Source organism: Camelus ferus, chromosome 11 (assembly GCF_009834535.1).
Source record: "Camelus ferus isolate YT-003-E chromosome 11, BCGSAC_Cfer_1.0, whole genome shotgun sequence".
NCBI classification, from domain to species: Eukaryota; Metazoa; Chordata; class Mammalia; order Artiodactyla; family Camelidae; genus Camelus; species Camelus ferus.
This window is the reverse complement of record NC_045706.1, coordinates 48639135-48646063: the sequence shown is the minus strand read 5'-3', so window position 1 is coordinate 48646063 and position 6929 is coordinate 48639135. Positions and strand designations below refer to the sequence as shown.

At 37.8% G+C, this 6929-nt stretch overlaps 1 long non-coding RNA gene across 1 annotated transcript in view; it reads right to left on the bottom strand.

Moving 5' to 3' along the window:
* Positions 1–3820: 3820 nt before the first annotated feature.
* Positions 3821–6929, bottom strand: part of LOC116667187 — a 28280-nt gene continuing 25171 nt past the window's right edge. The window contains exon 4 of the long non-coding RNA XR_004323989.1: positions 3821–5850. This is a non-coding gene — a long non-coding RNA (uncharacterized LOC116667187). The remainder of the gene's footprint in view (positions 5851–6929) is intronic.

The window sequence follows — 6929 nt, the reverse complement described above, 5'->3', positions numbered from 1 at the left end:
GGGTAACGGGACACAATTCACTTTTCACTCTGCTCACACTATTCGCAAAGTGCCTCTTCGGCTCTTTTTTTCTCCTTGCTGCTCTCTTTAGCCGTTTGCTGTTTCTCCCTCTTCCCGTAACTTCTAGAATGGTGTAGATTGTCAGATCCATAAAGGCGTGCGTTTGCCCTGGGAAGACCTTTGACCTGGGGGGTGGGGACCAGCCTATCTGCTTTCTAGCCCCAGCTTGGCTGCAAATGTGTGTGATGTCCCGTTTCTGGGCTTCTTAGAATGAGTATATTAGGTCGAGTGGTCTGGTATGAGGAGAGCTGGACTGAGGGTGAGTTGGCCCCTGTACACATCTGGGTTTGGTTTAGAATTTGAGCGATTTATTTAGCCTTTCTAAACCCAATGTTCTATTGTCCTCATCTCTAAAACGGTAATTAATACCTATTTTGTAGGGTTTTGGTGAGAATTAAATGAAACAGCCAGATATAAAGTGAGGGGTAAATAGTCGCTTAAAAACATTAGTTCCTTTCCTATTTGAAGCCCCTTCACCTTCCACTTCCTGAAATTCCACTCCATATCTAGCCTTAACTAAGGACCCATATAATACACAGCAGATGTAGAGCCAAGCTTGGTAGGCATCTGCTTCTGGAGCACAACCACTTAAGGGACCTTTCTGAGTTTACTGTAAATCGGTTCTTAAGCTTAAAGTGGGTCCTACCTATACCATTACTTGTTTGCACTTAAGAAAGCAACTTGTTTCTTCTTAAAAAAGAAAAAAAAAATATATATATATATATATGATGTTGAAAATATATCTCTAAGGTCCTATGTAAGTCCAAAAGTCTTTATATATCAAATTAAACTTAGAATCTCCCCATACAACTGGTTGCTTCATTTCTGAAAATGATCTCTCTCATCCTAGAAGCCTTGAATTCCCCTTTGAAGCATTCCTTCGGATTGTCACCCTTGTATCAATCAGTGACCAAATCCTGTTGTCCTTTCTGTCCTTCTACAACTCTCCAGTTCCTAACTACATAGGCACCTAACCCTTTCTGGCTGACACACTTGGCCCTGTTTCCTCCCCTACTTTGTCTATCTTATCTTACAAAATACTTCATAAATTGTTTCTCAACTATGTTGGTAGGATATAATTAAAATGTTGAGAGTCACTATCCCAACAAAATAGAAACAGAATTCCCAGCTTTTTTGAGGAAGACAGTTGTAAGCTCATGGACATCCTGTTATTTCATTCGTTCATTTATATATGTTGTGCATCAAAGACACTTGATGGTGTTTATGAAATGCTGTGTGATCAAGGTGATTACTAGTGTGCTGAAAGGTCAGATGGGGTACACAGGGCAGGTGGGATAAATGACAGATATTGTGTCACAAAACAAAACAAAGACCCTCCTAACTGGACTTCTGGGCTACCAGTATTTGAGAACTACTTGTGTGAAATTCAAGTCATTCTTAGTCCCTAAAACTTGCAAATTCACATTCAGTTTTTCAAATCTCCCTTGAATCTGGTGTTGACCTTCTTGTAAATATTTTTAGCATTAGTATTCTTTAAATTGAGCTTTTCAAATTACAAAGTCACTTTTTTAAAATAAGGAAGCTCTTACTGAATGATCTCCAAGCTACATAATGCAGGATATAGTACAGTGTGTATAATATAGTGCTATTTGTGAAAAAATGAAAGAGGGAATGTGGAAGGGAGACCAAATGTATATATTTGCTTATATATGTACAAAATAACTCTGGAAACCCTTAAACCCTTAAACACATACATGCCTGCCATGTATTTGTCATACGCTTTTGCCTGTGCCTCTTTCCCTAGAACAATTTCTCTCTACTCCTTATTCAGTATATTATAAAGCACATTCCCTTATTTTATTCATTAACTTATTTTTCTCTATGTATTTATTGACTTTCTCTGCTAACTAAAGCATGAATTTTGTTCATCTGGTTCGCCTCTATATCATCAGCTGTCTAGTAGAGAGCTAGCATATATGTTTATTGAATGAAAGAATAAATAATCTGAAGGAAGATTGCCACATAGGAAAATAATTATTGAATGAAGGGTGAGGGGCAGCATGGACTCTTTTTTAAAAAAAGCAAGAAGGTCAGGTGAGGGAGTTAGTGAAGCACGTAACATGAGATATCTGGTACCTTGTTTGACAGGATGAACATAGGTGCATTGGGCTATGAGGTGTTTTTCAACACCAACAACCAAGTCTCTGATTCTCCAGACACTATCTGAATGTTCAAGAATTCAACTCAGTTTTGACACTAACAGCTTTAGGGCTCAGTGTCACAGGACTGCCACCATTCAGATGCCAGTTATAAGTCCCAAACCTCCTGATCTTCTGACCAACTGGCTATAAATTGGGAGTTCCCATGACACCCTCCTAAAGTACAATAATTTCCTGGAGTGGCTCACAGAACTCAGTAAGATAACTCAGTAAGATACATCATTTAAATTTACAAAGTAAGTATAACTTTTGTATCCTTCCAGAGGATACAAATGAACAGCCAGATGAAGATGTATATAGGGCAAAGTTCTGAAAGGTCCTGCGCAAAGGAGTTTCTGTCACTATGGAGTTGGGATGCACCACCCTCTTAGCACTTCGTTGTGTTCACCAACTTGGAAGCTCTCTGAAATCTCCTTGTTCAAGAGTTTTTTTTTTTTAATAGAACTTAATCTCCATCACACCCTGTCCCTCGGTTTGGAGTAGGGCTGAAAAGTTCCCACCCTTTAATAAATTGGTCTTCAGTGACCAGCTCCATTCTGAGGCTACCTTAGGAGATTGGACCTTAAGCCCCACTATAAACTACCTCGTTAGCATAAACTCGGGAGTGCTGGAAAGGGCTTCATTATGAATGATAAAAGATGCTCCTTTCATTCAGCAAACTCCAAGAGTGTTAAGGAGTTCTGTGTTTGGAATAGGGGACAAAACCAAAATATTTGTTTTATATTATACCAAAGGCTGTCGTAGACTTCAGACACTAGTCACTAAGTTTTTTGGGTTTTTTGTTTGTTTTGTCACTAAGATTTTTAACTTGTTTCTAGCCCTAAGCTTTCTAAGCAGAATTTAACAGTAATTTGATTTCCTATACAGAATTTTCCACTGGGGAGAAAATACTCAAAAAGCCAACGTTAATATTCTGACTCACTTGGCAGTTCAATTTACATAAACAAATACATTGACCTTATAACTATGATATCAGTCTCATGACCACCATAGTAGGGGAGTTAGTATCAACTCTTTGTATACTGAAAAAATGTTGGCAAACATTTTTTTGTTGGCAAACTGACTATTAATGTGAAAAAAAAATACAAATACAGATTTCTACCTCACACTAGACACAAAAATAAATTCCTTGTAGACTGAAGATCTAAGTGAAAAAATACAATACAAATATTATAAGACATTTTAGAATATTATATAACTTTGCATTAAGAAAGATCTTAACTGAGACAGGAGACATTTAAAATATATATACTCAACTACGTAAAAATTTGAAATATGTTCAAATCTACTAGTAGGCAGGAATATGTAAGTAAAACAATGAAGTACCATCTTTTTACTCCTCAAATAGGCAAAAGCAAAACAAATTTTATTTTTACCATATATTGCTTACCAGAATACGGGGAAACAGAATCTCTCATAGTGTTGGAAAGTAGTCTGGAAATACTTTTTAAAATTATAAATACCATACACAAATACATTTCAATCCAAAATCTCATTTATCTTAAAGAAGTAAAAATGTAAGGATATGAATACAAGAATGTTTATTATGGCATTAGTATTGTTGGGAAAAAATGTCCAGACACAATCCAAATATCTTCAATAGGAAATCTGTTGACCAAATTATGGTATGTACATATTATGGCATATTATGCAACCATTAAAAAATCTATTGTTGTTCTTGAAGAATGTTTATGATACACTGGGAGTGACAAAAGACAAGTTGCACAAAAATGTATATATTATGATCCTTTTTATTATTTAATAAACATACCTTTTTATTATTTAAAAAAAACCCTAGATACCTAAAACAAATCTATGCACAAACATGGCTGTAGAGGCTTGGAAAAGGTACAGAAAGTTACATACCAGAATGCTAACATTTTAACATCCCTGATGAAGGGGGTGAGCATAAGTGGTAGGGTTGAGGACACCTCAATAAATATTTCTTGCTAAAATTCTATGTATTAAAATGAGCATTTTAAAAAATTATAATTTAAAAGCAAAAGAGTAACCATTTTTTGAAACAACAACCTGAGTGCTAGACTCTGGGCTCTGGTGACCTCAAAAAGTCCTTCCCATCCTGTGAGGCCTGAGCCATTGGCTGACTTTCCTGTCTTCCAGTGCTTCTTTTTAAATTTCCTACGTATAACTGCAAGTTTAGTAGATGTTAGTTTTTCACAGCTTCATGTATTGTCTTTTTGATTAGGTTATAACATAAGCGTTGTACTTCCCTACAGAATTTAGTACTCCACACCTTATCAAACATCATTTGGAAAGCTGTTTGGGACTTCCAAACCAAAGCAAATAGACAGTTTGGTAATGCAGCCTACCTTCCACCAGCAACAGAAAGATCTAGACCAATGGTTCTCAAATGGAGTGACTTTGACCCTTTCCTCCAGGGGAAATTTGACAATCTAGAGACACTTTTGATTGTCACAACTTGGGGAGAGGATGTACTACTGACATTCAGCAGACAGAGGCCAGGGATACTGCTAAACATTCTACAATGCAGAGGACAACTCCTCACAACAATGAATTCTCCAACCAAATGTCAACAGTGCCATGGTTGAGAAACTCTAGCTTGGAGTTTCAACCACACAGAGAAGATGGTACTGTCAGGGCTTTAAGTGGCAGAGATTCCCAAGGGAATAAGGGAACAGGCTTTAATTAGCAAGGCCGGGTTGCAAAGTGATTTTCAAACTTTGGGTTTTAGCAGCAGAAGCCAGTAATCTTAACTCTATTATGTGCTGTAGATACATTTCCTTTAAAAGTTCAAGGATTCCACCAAACAGTAGGAAAAATACTGATAGCCCATTTGAAAATGAAGAATTCAGTTCACAGAAAAGGGAACGCAAGTGGCTTTTAAACATGTGAAAGATGTAAACCTCTCTCATAATAAGAGAAATACTCAGTAATTACAATGAGATACCATTTTTCACACATCAAAGTAGTAAGGAACCAAAATTTGATCATACATTGCATTGGTAAGAACGTGAAAAGCCAAGCCTGCTTCTATAGTGATAGGACAAGCAGAAATTGGTACAATCCCATGGAAGGCAATTTGGCACTATTTATCAAAAGGTAGTAGCCATATGCCCTTTTTATCTGGCTATTCCAATTCTAGAAATCCGTTTTATAGATACTTGCATATGTGTAAAATGATATATAGGCAAGGATATTCATTGTGCCATTGTTTATACTAGCAAAAGGTTGGGAATAAACTAATTGTCCATGAGTGATGAACTAATTAAACATATCACCAGTACATATGTTTATATGTACATAGATTGTCACTTCAACTCAGGAAGTAGGTAACAGAAATTGTTCCTAGGGAAGGCAAATGGGAGACTGAAGAACAAAAGTATGAATATTTATTTTTACTATAAAATCTCTTGTGCCTTTTGAAGTCTTCACCATATACATCGTTACATATCATACATGCATGCGTTTATACCTCATACATCACATATATACTATATTTAAAATATACATTATATACATCACATATATTAAATATACATCTATAAAAGCAGGGCTGTTCTGTTTAAAGTAGACTCTTTAAGTTTCCACAGTGGCATCCCTCAAGACATCACTGATGATATTTAGAATCCTAAAAGAACATAGTAGAAGCTACTGTCATGGTTGTTAGGGTCAGCTAACTGATATAATAAATAATCCAAAAATTTCAATGGCTAAATGCTACAAAAGTTTACTACTCACTCATACAACAACCCTACATGGTTGTTCCTGGTCAAATGGTTTTTTGGGTCAGTTCCCCTTTGAAAAGTGAACAAAAGACCCTTGTTCCTTCTATCTTGTAGCTCTGCCACTGGACAGGCAAGGGAAGTTAAGTCACATCTGCTGAAAGGTTTTATGGGCCAGTCCTGGAAATGACACTCACTACTACTTCTTACATTCAGTTTCTAGAAACCAGTCATGTAGCTGCACACAAGGAAGCCTGGGAAATTATATCATTTGGGGTGACAGAATGGAATTGAGGGCAAACAGACAATGATCAACACTAAAATGTAGTCTAGGAGGAAATAAAGGTGGCAGAGTAGGAGGACATGAAGCTTACCTCTTCCAACAAATACATCAAAAATACATCCTCACGTGGAGCAAGTCTCACTGAAAACAAATGAAGACTGGCAGAAAGACTCTTGTACAATCAAGGCTGAAAGAAAGACCCACAGGGAATTGGATAGGAGGGGAAAAGAAGCGATCAGGTCAGGACCTCCACCCCTGGGTAGGGACACAGAAGAATGAAGGGGATTATACCTGCTCAGAGATCGTCCCTAGGGAATGAACAGTTCAAATCAAATACTGGGCACCCCATCCTGGGGTATGACACTCAGAAGATGAGTACCTTTGGTTGGTTTGAAAACTAGCGGAACTGACAGCAGGGCTGGGAGAAACATTGACTCTGTTTGTGAAGAGCGTGCATACACTTTTTTACTCCTGAAAAAAGGCAGAGGAAACAGGTTGAAACTGCCTGGGACACTGGCCAGTTTCCAGCAACCAATAGTGCGTTACCCAGGCCCAGAGGAGCGCTGGCTCCAGCCCCGCTGGTTCCATGGATGCTGTGCCACTCCAGGACAAGACCTGCTGTGGGCGAGGACAGTTGTAGGGGACAGACCTGGCTCAGGCAGAAGCAGCAAGTGGGCCTGGTAAGGGTAGATATTGCTGGCA